General features: G+C 52.5%; 1 protein-coding gene across 2 annotated transcripts in view; it reads right to left on the bottom strand.

Moving 5' to 3' along the window:
- Positions 1 to 13110, bottom strand: part of KLHL29 (kelch like family member 29) — a 306360-nt gene that overhangs the window by 211270 nt on the left and 81980 nt on the right. The gene's annotated exons all lie outside the window — the stretch shown is intronic.

Raw genomic sequence — 13110 nt, 5'->3', positions numbered from 1 at the left:
TCAGCGTCACCGCTTTTTAAACTCAGGCTTAGCTGCGATCTACGGCTTTCCAATCAAATTTTATTTATTTATTTAATTTTTTTTTTTTTTAAACCATGAACCCAACTCTTCCAGGAATTGAATTTAATGGCCCACAAAAGAGCTAATACTTAGCAGAAATAAGTGGGGGTTCCTACTTCCCAGAAGTAAAGAGGCACAAAATGAAGACAGAAACCTAGTGAGCGGCTCAGGAGACCCACAGGCCACCAGAAAGGCCCACGGGCCACGTGGGCCACATGGGCTGCGTTCACGTCCTGGCCCGTGGCGGCTTCCCCCCAGTCAGATGCTCACCAGAAAGAGAATGAACGGGTGAGGATGTGAAACCCCTGATTCCACTTAAACACTGGAGGGAAGGAGGATACAACTAAGAGAACTAATTTTCCAAACCCAAACGTGGGACCTGGAGGGAACGGACAATCCTCCTGATATCTGCCTGCAAGGCCTCTTTTTTTCCTGCTGACTCCCCACTGTTTCAGGACTTCACGCAGGATGTCACCTCCTACAAGAAGCTCCCCCAGCTCCCTGGCCAGACTGCATCCTTGCACGGTTCACTGTGGGATGCTGATCCACTCACACGCCATCTCCCCCCCGCCACCGCCTCGGCACTCCTGGGGGCCACCTCAGTGCTGCCCGCAGGAGGGGCCCTGCCACCACCAAAGCCTCATCTCCAGCGTTAATGTGAAACCTGGTCTCTTGGAGGCTTTAGCGGCGAGGGTTCCACAGGGCAGGATTCTGAGAATGCTTCAGTGTGGCAGGAGGTATGAAGGACTGTGACTCACCCGGCTTTTGGAGGCAGCTGGGGACTAGCTGTTCTCCATTTCCATTCAAAACAAAACCAGGGAAAATGGGCTTAAATTGCAGCAAGGGAGATTTAGGTCAGATAGAAGAAAAGCCTGCAGGAGCCACCAGAACGGGGACTCTGGGAGCTGATGGAATTTCCTTCCCGGGAGACCTCTGGGAGCAGGCTTTAGTGCCAGGTCGATCCATCCCCAGGGCGCTGTGCAGGAGGAGGCCAAGGACGGCGGGCCCCGGGGGTCCTGGGCTCCTCCTCTGCTGCACATCACCCCTCAGCCCCCAGCACCTCCTCACTGAGAACAGGAGGACAAATGACATGTGAACACATGCGGAACAGCACCATTTCTTGGGGGCTGCCGGGAAGATGTAGTTTCTGTTACAGCCCACGGACAAGCCATGCTCTCTGCCTCATGACAAAAGCCGATTTCTCTCACTCCTTTGACTGCCAGGGCTGAAAACTCCCCCTCCCTCCCTAAATGATAGTTTTGTTTTCTGTCAATCTATCCACAACTGGGTGGGCATGGAAAATCCTGTCCTAGTGACTTGAGGAGCTGGCCTGGCAGCAGGAGCATCCCCAGCTCCCTAGGAGCAGCATGGCAGGGTCTCAGACTGTAGCTGCCATGAGGGACAGGAAGGGCAAGCCCCAGGAACAGGGCCCTGAACACAGGTGGATGGGTCCTCCTCTTTTTTGGGGTAAGCAAGCGGTGGATGTTGTCCCATTAGTCACCAGAAACCCTGGGTGATTCCAATGGGAGGCCAAGGTCAGAGGCACCACCAAGCCTGGAGGTAAATCTGTGACCCACCTGTAACAAACATATAGAACTTTCTAGATTTGGTTTCAGGGATACAGCAGTGCCTGCATCATTTCCTGCTCCTACACTCATCGGTCCCTCTCCTGCTTTGGATTCACCTTGTCTCCTTACATGTGTCCCTATAAGTTACCTTCTGTCCTTCCTGGAACTGGGTGAGGTGAGAATGGAATAGAAAGCCCCCTGCTTTTCTCTGGCAGGGCTTCCAGCTCAGGCCTCTGAGGAGAGAGGGTCAGAGACCCCTTCCCCACCCACAGGTGCCAGTCAGTGCCCCCCGTTCTGGGAATCCCATGATGGGGTCAGTGCCCCCTGTTCTGCCAAGAGCTGTCCAAGCCCTGAAAGAGGCTCGTGGGTTCACAGCATCTGTGTGCTGATTGGGACCGGGGTCAGAGGGGACTGGCAGGCGGGAGGACGTGGCGTCACCATGTCCAGGACAGTGGCCGTGCCACCCTGATCTGCTCCCCTCGGTCTGTGAGACTTGGCCCCTTGATAAACGACATGCTGAGGTCATCGATCAAAGGCAAGAGATGCCCTGGGAGTGGCATCTTTCCCTCTTTCTGGAAGCAAAGGAATTCAGAAAGGGGTCAGGGGATGTGTTTTTTTCAGTGTAGGGGCCTGGCCAGTAGGACAGAACCAGCACCTCCCATGAGGAAATTCTGTTCAAAGGTGATGGAGAGTTCTGGTTCTTTCAGGCTATTTTAGGACACAGGAAGGTGATCCCTTTCTCCTGGCCTTTGTATCTGCCAGTCTTGACCCCCCCACTGTCCACAGTAGGAGAGGTCACAAGGCTAAAGGGGCCTCCTCCTGAGCTGGTGACCACAGTTATTGAGAAATCTGCGTGCCTGGGAACCACTGTGGCTTTCTCTACCACCCAGCCTGGCCCTGGAGGTTTGTGCAACATTCCAGAGGTCTGACAATTATAGGGCTTAGCATCCAGGAGCTCTACCCTGTTCCTTGAAGCTCCCAACTCAGAGGAGCTCTGGCAGTCTGAGAAGTGTCATTAAGACCTTTCATGAGGGGTGCCTGGGTGGCTCAGTTGGTTAAGCAACTGCCTTCGGCTCAGGTCATGATCCTGGAGTCCCAGGATCGAGTCCCGCATCGGGCTCCCTGCTCGGCGGGGAGTCTGCTTCTCCCTCTGATCCTCCCCCTCTCATGCTCTCTGTCTCTCATTCTCTCTCTCAAATAAATTAAAAAAAAAATCTTTAAAAAAAAAAAAAAAAAAGACCTTTCATGACTCCAGGCCTTAGGGAAGCCCATTGTATGGGTGCTGATGATGTGCCTCTACCTAGAAGAAGCTAACCTCATCCTAAAGACCAACCCACATGGCCCGGGTTCGCTCTGTTCGGGCAAAAAGCTCCTTCCGCAGGATAGAGCTCTCCGTGGGAGTGTGGATAGAAGGCTGCAATGTCTTCCTGAAAAGGAAATTGCACCAGGCCTATGAGAAGAAGGGAAATTCAGATACAGTGTCCTGAAGACATGCCGTCCTGCTCCCCTTCTGAAGTGCCCTTGGTTTGGCCTTCACTGCCAAACCTAACCACACCATTAGCCAGGCAGCCGGCCCAGTGAGGCTGTGGTCTGACGCCTCTACGGAACACCTCCGAGGCCCCCTCCTTGGTGAGGAAGACAGGAGAGGGGAACAGAGGCTCTGGGACTCCCACTTCAGCTGGGAGGGCATAGGTCACATGCCCAGACGCATGCCTGGAGGTCGAAGCTCCTAGTAGGGGAGAGGGAGAGCTCTCCCGTCAAACTGACCCGAATCCCGGCCCAGCGCTTTCTGATCTTGGCTCAGACTGTGGGCAAACATTCATTTCTCTGGACCCCAGCATGCTGCTCTGCACAGGGGTATTATAACAGCACCCGCACGCACATACGGCTCTTCGGAGGATTCAAGAACGCGCATGTCTGTCGTTCAGCATAGGCCTTGGCATCATCACTCAGTATTGTCACTCTGGGCACGAACTCCTGCCTGAGCCCGACGAAGGGTGATGCCTTTGGTCAGGGGCGAGGCGGGAGGCGGCCGAGAGGCTCTAACTGCGGGCCGTGCTGACGCCGGAGGCGGGATGGAGGCACAGCGCTGTGGCAGCCCCAGCCCTGGCCAAGCCTCCTTCTAAATGGATTATTGTTTATTGGCGGCTTATCCCATCTCTCAGGTTATGAATTATTTACCAGATACTGACTTCATAATTGTTCATGACGTCTGCCCCAAGGACATGCTGACCTTCCTTTTGAAGCTGCAGTGCTAATTGTGGGGCGTTCCAGAAGCCCCCATGTGGCCACATCCAGAGTGTCACTCCTAGGGACCGAGCCTGACTGGCCCTTGGGAATCAATCGTACACCCAACCCCACATGACACGGATAAGGAGACTGAGATCCAAAGAGGGGCGAGGACAGGCTTCCAGGTCCCAGAGGCAGTCCTGGGTGGGTCAACCCCAGTGTCTCTGGTGGTCATTTCTCCGCCGTCTGGGTATAGGCTGCTGGGGCAGTTGCGGGCTGAGCACGAGATTAGGTCCTCTCTTCAGGAGGTCACGGGTACATGGGTGGGGAATGAAATGGGTCTGTGATGGGTGCTGAGAGATTCCCTCCCACCCCTGCACCCGAAGGGAGCAGGAGGGGCTCCAGGATGCTTTGGAGAGCATTGTCCACAGAGAATCAGGATGTAACTCTGGGGCGGCTTGGGGTCCCTGTGGGCTAAGGAGGGCCGCCTCCCTGGGAGCAGAAGTCCCCTGCTGACTAACTACATTCAGCAATGAAGAGCTGCAGGATGACTGACATGGTGGGGGAGGGGGTTGGGGACGGGCACACCAATACCTTCCTGGAAAGTGCATTTGGTCCTGAAGAGAGTATGATGACTCAGTTGGACTCCTAGCCCCTGAGAATAATAATAATAGCAAATCTTTGCAGAGGACTATGCTTCTGGCACTATTCTAGGTGCTGTGTTACACTAACTCATTTAATCCCTACAACCACCGTATGATGTAGGTATTATTATAATCTATTTTTCAGATGAAGAAACTGAAGCAAAGGGAGGTTCAATAATACGCTAGAGGTTGCACAGCAGGTAAGGGGCAGGACTGGGATTAGGACCAGGCAGTCTGGGTCTCCCATCTGTGCTCTTGACCATTATGCCACATTGCTTACTAGAAATGTTTCCCAAATAAATGAATGCAATGCTGTGAGACCCCTTTGGATATGGGGCACACCTTTCTAAATGTGGCTTGAATGTGAAATTGAGCTTATTGAGATCCTGGGTTCCAGCAGGATCCAGGGAGGCCTATTTCCTCCTGGACTGTGGAGTGTGGATGGCGCCTGGAACAGCAGGAAGGAGAGCTCTAGCCTGGGGTGTGTGGTATCCCGAGGGGACAGTGGCCTTGCAAGGACAAGGTCAGTGCACCGCCCTCACTCCTCTAAGGTGGGCACCAAGAGCTGTGGCTGGCCCTTGAGTGCACAGGTGAGACAGGATGAATGCCCCCCACACATGCCCCTCGCTCATCCTATAAACATTCGAGAGTGTTCTTTGTACCAGGCTTTGGGGAGGGACCCAGCGACTGATACACAGCCCCTGCCCTCAGGGCACTGCCTGCTGTCTCCCAGGGCAGAAGAGAAGAGCCGGGTGCCAGGTGCGAGGGTCCCCTGATAGAAAGGGAGCAGAGGCGCTGAAGGACTCAGGAGCAAACAAACATAGCTACAGGCCATGTGAGTCAGCTTTTTCTATCATCAGTCCCTTTTCAGGGCTTATTCTGTGCTTAGCTCGGCAGAGAGCTCGCCTGCCACCCCCCAGCCCAAGAGCTCACAATGGTTGGGGGATGAGCCTCCAGCACACTGGACCGCAAAAGGACCACACTTGACCCGAGAAGATGCGAATGGCTGCCAGGGAGAGGAGCAGCATCAGGAAATCCGCGGAGAAGATTCCCATGAGTGGGTGGGTGGCTGGGAGCTCTTTGCCAGGAGATGGGTGGGGATGGGCGAGGCTTTTCTGGGATATTCGGGCTTGCAGGATAAGTGCCCAGAGGTGTGATGCACCCAGGCAGGGTCTCTTAGGAGCACAAGGGTCTGTCTGCATGGGGAACAGAGGCTGTGAGTGTGAAAACATCGAGGGGGCGTCGCAGGAGGTGAGCTAGGCTAGCTGGTGCGGCGTCTGATTGACATTATCTGATTCACAAAGTCAGGAGTGCGTACCCCCATGCAAGACGGCAGAGCACTTTGAGAGCGTTTCAGAAAGCCTTGAACTGGTGCTAAATAAATAATACTGCTTATTCTGGGATGGAGAGGCAGGATGCCTCTTCTATGCGCTAATGGGAGGGCGAGGCTCTCTGCCTGGCTGGCTGAGGCTGCATCGTGCACATCGGTGAGCGCTGATCTGACAGACCCTGGATAGACCTTCTCTGTGTCCTGACTTTCATTTCCCACTTAGAGCACCTGCCTGCCTACTTGGAGAAGGGGGGCCGGGTTAATTGTTACCTCCTGTGCTGTTACTAGGTTACTTCGTAAAAGCGGAAATACGCTTTTAATGATTTTTGTTGTTGTTGTTGCTTTCTTATGAACCAGATGCTTTTATCTAAATGAGTTGCTACAAATCAAAAAAACAAAGAACAACAACAACAAAACCCCAAAAAACCCAACCCGTGAGCGTTGCTAGGCTGTGTCTGCCATACGCAGGCAACCCATCGCTCCGTGAGTGAGGTGTAAGCCCCCTACTCTTTCAGCACCCAGCTCACTTACAGGTCAGAGGGGCAGATGTACTGGCAGCTCTAATTAGCATGCCTCCAAGTGGCCTGGACGAGAGGACCCAGTGAGGCAGTGGAGTGGTCTCTGGCTGCTGATGGGGATTCTGTCGCCCGTTCAAGTTGGTGCTGGTGGACGACAGCATAGGTCTGCTCACCTCTTCAGGCCTCTTGGGTCACGGTGGGCGGGAGGAAGGACAGTTTTCTTTCTGGGTTACTTTTGGAGGACACTGAGGCCCAGAGGATGGTCACTCAATGCTGGGCTTGACACATAATAGGAGCTCAACTATCGTTTGTGGAAGACAGGCTGGTACATGATTGACATTTGCTCAGAGCTCTTTAGGTTTTGGTCTAAGGAGTAGCAGTTGCCAGGGAGGCAGGAGGGACCTCTGGATTACGACCAGGACAAAGGACTCTAGTTCCCCTTCTGCTCTGACTGGCTGTGTGAGCTTGGGCAAGACACTGGCCTTCTCTGGGCCTCAGCACTGGCTTGCTGCTTGGTGTAATAAGTGACAACAGTAATTCCTCTCTGTCTACTTCCTCGGGTCTCCCTCATGACCAAGTAAGGGGACCTGTGTGAAAACGCTTTGCAAATGAAAAGCACTAGGTCATGGGAGGAGGTAAAAGAAGTCCTATGACCTTACCCTGGGATATTCTAATAAATTGGGGTTGGGGCAGTGGCTTCCCAGAGCATAGGCTGCCAGAGAGTCTCTGTTTTGGGGTCAGAGAATGCATTGGAAGCTTGGCTATGAGAGGGCTCTGTGAGCATGCAGCTATGTCTCCATTACCCAGGAGCATGGCTTTCGGAGGCTTAGCATGGCATTCAGTGCCCACCATGAGCACGACTTAGTTAACTTTGTTGCTGCATAGGTCTCCCATAGTACCTAGGCGCTGAGCTCTCCTGTCTTTTTGTATCTTGAGACTTTTTGCACAAGCTCTTCCCATTGCCCGAACATTCCCTGTGTGCACACGCACACACACACACATACAGACTTTATTTCCGGTTTAAAGCCGCCTCTTCTTGGAAGCCTGTAGTTTTGATCGAATTAAGTTAGCGGCTGAGTACTCTCATCCCCTCAAATGGAATCTCCGGGTCAGGGATTTGGTCTCATATGGTCACTGTCGTATCCCCACTGCCTAGAATGATGCATGGCATAGTAGGGGCTCAAGAAATATTTGTTGAGTGAATGAATTGTTCTTCCATAGCACTTTGTATAAATTCCTATTGTTGCATTTATCACATCTTATTATAACAATGTAGTCACTCTCTGATCTCCCCACTGGGCTGCCAGCAACCTGAGGACAGGGCTTTTGTCTGATCTCTCCGGACCCTGGCCCTAGAACAGTATGCAATGTGGCCGCCAGTAAACGCTTGAAGGGATCCAGGAACAAATGTTGGAATGCCCTTCATTTTAGCACATACAGGCTGTTATGTCTGCATGGTCATGCTGCGTGTGCACATGAGAGGGAGGGCAAGAGAGAGAGAAGGCTAGAGAGAGAGAATTTATGATTGAAGACAAAAGCTTAAAAGTTCTTTTGAGTGACCTGTGAATACATGAGATGATCAAGAAGGGACAGAAACACAGTAGTTCAGGAGCATCCTTGCACGGTCACTGGACAGACGTATGCATGGTGCTTTCCCTGAGCAGGGCTCTGGTGGTGGGGCCATTACTAGCCTACTTGGTATTTCTGTCCTAACGAGATTTCTGTGCACACTAAAATTGTGTGCAAATTAGCGTACCTCCCTCTGAGAACTCATAGTGCACAGCAGAGCTTGCAAGGTGCAGGCTGGGTCAGTCCCTACACCCCCTGGGCCAGATGCCCTCCTGTAGGGCACAAAAACAACTGTTCCCAGCAGCTTCGGCCACTAGGGCACATTCAAGGTAAGGAAGGAGACAGGTCGCTTGGAAAATCAAACTTGGCCACAAAAATAAACTCTGAGGTTTGCAGATAAGCTATTTCTAGCCCAGGTGCCAAATGAGGTTTTGCAGCTAGAGTGAACTGCCGTGTGCATCCCACCCTAGCCCTGTTAACTAATGGGAACTGCACCACGTATTTGCTGTTTCCCGAACAACTTTGCTTCCAGAAAGGGGAAAAGATGCCACTTCCGGGGCATCTCTTGCCTTTGATCAATGACCTCAACATGTCGTTCATCAAGGGGCCGAGTCTCGCAGACCGAGGGGAGCAGACCAGGGAGGCATGGCCACTCTCCTGGACATGGTGACACCCCCACCCCCCTGCCAGTCCCCTCTCTGCCCCGGTCCCAATCAGCACACAGGCGCTGCGAACCCACTGAGCCTTGTTCAGGGCTTGGACAGCTCTTGGCAGAACAGGGGGCGCTGACCCCATCGTGGGATTCCCAGAACGGGGGGCGCTGACCTGGAACCTGTGGGTAGGGAAGGGGTCTCTGACCCTCTCTCCTCAGAGGCCTGAGCTGGAAGCCCTGCCAGAGAAAAGCAGGGGGCTTCTATTCCATTCTCACCTCACCCAGTTCCAGGAAGGACAGAAGGTAACTTACAGGGATGCATGTAAGGAGACGAGGTGAATCCAAAGCAGGAGAGGGACCACTGAGTGTAGGAGGAGGAAATGATGCAGGCACTGCTGCCTCCCTGAAACCAGATCTAGAAAGTTCCATATGTATGTTACAGGTGGGTCACAGATTTGCCTCCAGGCTTGGCAATGCCTCTGACCGTGGTCTCCCACTGGAATCGCCTGGGGAGCCTCACAAAAATACTAACACCTGGGTCCCATCCCAAGAGATTTTGATCTAACTGATCTGGTGTATCTAGCCTGGATATCAGAATTTTTAAAAATGTCCCCAGGTGATTTGAATATGCAGCCAGAGCTGAGAGCCGCTGTTGTGACTCGGAAGAGGCAAACAAGAAGCTGATGTTACAACAGGATTTGATTTGAGCTACTATGACAAGGCTGGGGAGAAGAATATGTCTGTGCTGAAATCAGGGGCACTTCTCCCAAGGGGCCCAGCAATGGGATCACAGGGACAGGATAAACATTAATCACCACAAAATCCTGAATATGAGCACATTGGTACGATCGATTGGAGAAGAAGATCTTCTAACAGCCTGAAAGCATTCCGGGGGTGGGTGGGATGAATGGAATTGACAGCGTGACGACCAAAGTACCCAGGCTTTCGGATGGTGAGATCCAGGGGATAGATTAGATTTTAGAATATCTGAAAGAGTAAATAAATGACCTATCATCCAGGAATGTCATTTTGCTGAATCTCCATAACTTCCATGTCAATTCAAGGCTTAGAGTCCAGGAATTTGGTAACACCTGTGAGTTGAGAGCAGTGTTAAGGCTTTAAAGTACATTGACGCCTATCCTCACAAGAACAGTTAAATTAGAAGGTCTGGGGGTACAACCAGGTGTCTGTAGGTTTTAAAGCTCTCCAGGTGATTCCAGCGTTCACTGAGAGCTGACATCACTGGCTCAGGAAGACCTGCCAGTGTTCTCCCGGGAACTAGGAAGGTCAGGGGTTGCCCTCAGTGAAAGCAGACGAGATGGGGACTCAGCAGCCCTACGGGGCTCACACAGAGTTAGTGCAGAGTTGGGATGAGAGCCCAGTGGCTGCCTCCCAGTCCGGGGGCCTGTCCGTCCACTGCCTATGAGGTCACTCTGTCCTGTGGCCCTGTGATCTCGGAACTAAGATCATCTAATCTCACGATGTGGAGACAAGAGGACAGTCCCTGTCTTTAAGAAGCTCACGGTCCAGGAAGGAAGGTGAGCAATGCAGCCCAGGGAGGGGCGAGTGGCAAGGTCCCCAAAGGCTCCAGAGCATGAGGCGGCTTTGTGTTGGCCAAGCTGAGTCTGGGATGCAAATCAGACAGGTCGTGACTGATTTTCAGGACTCTGGAGAGACAGTCGGGATCTTAGGACAGAACGAAGCCCTGGGGACAGGTGAAGCAGAGGGAGTAGAGGGACCGCTGAGAGAAAGGAAAGCAGAGAAAAATCTTCTAGCACCAACACCTTCACTTACAGAGAGGAGAACAAAGAGGGGCCACAAAGATGGAGTGACACGGCCCACCAAGCCAAGGGAGAGAGAGAGAGGCTCACGGTCTCCTTAAAGCAAGCAGGGAGGTCACTTGCTGACCCTCAGGTGGACAGGGCAGGTGGAAGTCTTGGTGATGATGGGAAAGGTGGGACTCTGCAGAAGGATCTGTGCGCAGGTGTTGGCGTGGTTCTACGGCCTCCTCAGCAGGCTGAGGGCCCAGATGCCCAGTGGAGGTGGGGGCTGCCAAGGTTCCCAGGGTGGGGCCGGGAGAGGAAGCAAGGACGAAGGACAAGCAGGCGACAGAGTGGATGTGTTGGGGAAGGGAGCACTGAGAAGTCTGCCCACAGGTCTGTCTTTGGGTGGGAGCCATGGAAGCCAAAGAGATGGATGAGAAAGAGAAGGAGGGAACGGAGCAAGGCTGCCGAGAGTGAGGGAGCATGAGGGCGGGGGGAGTGCGGGTCGGCAAGGGCACCTTCAGAATGGCTTCACCGGTGAAGCTGCCGAGAGTGCGGAAGTCCAGGGCACGGCACGGTTGTGTTATTATTTGCAGCGTTCTCTAATGGAAGGGTTCCAAGTCCGATTAGCTCTGGAGGCATCTGCAATGTCCTCTCAGGATGCAGGGCATGCAGGGGGACAAGGGGCCTGGGTGGGCAGTGCTGGGACAGGGATGCCTCCACTGAGCATCACGGGGAGGCTGCAGAGGGGCACTCCTCAGCACTGTGTTTGCCTTTCACCACCTCCAAAGTCTAGGTGTCTATTACTGTCATTCCTGGCTCAGCCTTGGGTTCTGCACAAACCAGGTCCTCAGCTCTACCTCCCTGCCACCCCTGCCAGGCTCCCACACTGCAGTGCAGGGATCAGATTTCACTCCTGCTAACTGGTCCTGGCACCACACTCTTGGTTACTGACAAGCCCAGCACAGCCTTCTCTGCTTTGCATCCGAGCAGGCCCCACTTTGCAGCAGGATGCACACAGCCCAGTGATCTGGCCCAGTTTCCATAGGAAAGTGATAGCTTCTTCCACTGGTCACCAGGGGACAGACTGGGCTGTGGAGACTTCCTATCTTCTTGGGAATCAATGGAGTCCTTCATGTGAGGGAAAAGGGAAAACACGACCTGGCAGCGGGCCACGTGCTACGGTGTTCCCAGGAATAGTTGCAACTATGTGTGTGGGGAGGTGCTCCCTGAGAGCCCCAGCAGGTGCTGTGTGGGCGTGGTGAAGGGGATATGGAGATGAATCAGATGGGATTCCCATCCCCCTGGAACTGGCCAGGTGGTAGGGAAGACTGACGTTGAGTTTGCAGCGGGGACACCAGTCCAGGGGTGGATCTATCAGGTATCCCATCAAGGTCCCTCCCTATCCTAAAATATATGCTTCTTGAAGCCTGGGATAAATAAGAGCCATGTGCCACCCTGTGTCAGAAGATCCTAAGATAAAGGCCATCAAACCCATTCCCCTGGGTCTCTAGATGTCCTTCACCCCCGCCACACTCATAGCATCTAAGACTGGAGGGCTTCTGCTTGGAAAGTTGACTTCTGTGAAGAGCATGCCTTAGGCTCAGACACTCACTTCCACATCTGCCCCCTCTAGGAGCTGGGAATGCCACCATCATGAGATCCAAAAGTCCACTGTCACCAGATCTGTCTAGTTTTCCAGTTCTCTTCCTCTCGCCCGACAGTCACAGAAGCAAACGTTACCCAGGGCCTGGGACGACTAACCAGGATGGCTGTCCCGCGGCTCAGTGGTGCCGTTAGATTCATGCCAACAGCCCACCAGCTTCCAAAGCTGGAAACCCAACTGCCCCCACTGGCTGCCGCCATTGGGCTGCTCGGTGGCGGCAGGCTGGATGCCCAGTGAACGTTTCTTCCACTTGGGCAGCTGATCCAGGCCCAGCCTGGAGCCTCCTCCTACTTCTTGCTGACAATCATGGCTACCTGCAATTCGGAATCCTAGAGCTGCAGAATCCTGGGGAGCATCCATCTCCAGGCTCCCCTGCTTCTGCAGGCACAGTCCAGGTCTGCTGGGTGGGTGTTCAAGCAATATTACCAATTCTTTTCAAGTAGGCCACGTTCCTCCGCAACTCTCCTGGCTACCTGGTCTTTATAATCTAGGTTTGAAAATCCTGAACCAAAATTTGAGGCCAGACCTCTATACATTTAATCCAAGGAAATAATCAAATCACTATGCAAAGATATATATGCAAAAATGTTTGTTGTGTTATTATTTGCAGGAGTGAAATTTAAAAATATGCTAATGTCCACCATTAGGGCACTGGGTAAGTAAATTGTGTAGATTATTATATCCAGATGTTATGGAGAGTTTAAAGATGCTATAGATTTGCACTTACTGATATAAAAATGTACATGTGACATATCATGAAGTCAAAAGAGCGCATTGCTAAGCCATACATACAGTGTGATCCCGTGTGTGTGCGTGTGTGCATGTGTGCCCGTATGCATGTACGCTTTACGTATGTGCATAGAAAGAAAGTCTGGAAAGGGACACTAAATGGATGATTGTAAGTAATTTCTATAATTTTAGGTACTATCTTTTAAAATATTTTTATAATGAACAAATAGCCTTTTACTGATATTGAATACTACTACTTTAATAACAAGAAAAGTTAAATTACCAAGGAAGCATTACAGTTTTTGAGGCATTTAAAGGTCACCCAGCTGCTGGCTTCTGGGGAGCCAGAAGAGCTACCACAATGCTCATAGATTGATTCCAG

This window comes from Mirounga leonina, unplaced genomic scaffold (assembly GCF_011800145.1).
Source record: "Mirounga leonina isolate KUSES-001 unplaced genomic scaffold, KU_Mleo_1.0 Mir_125, whole genome shotgun sequence".
In the NCBI taxonomy this organism is placed as follows: Eukaryota; Metazoa; Chordata; class Mammalia; order Carnivora; family Phocidae; genus Mirounga; species Mirounga leonina.
The sequence above is the reverse complement of the archived record's forward strand: the minus strand, read 5'-3'. Positions and strand labels throughout refer to the sequence as shown.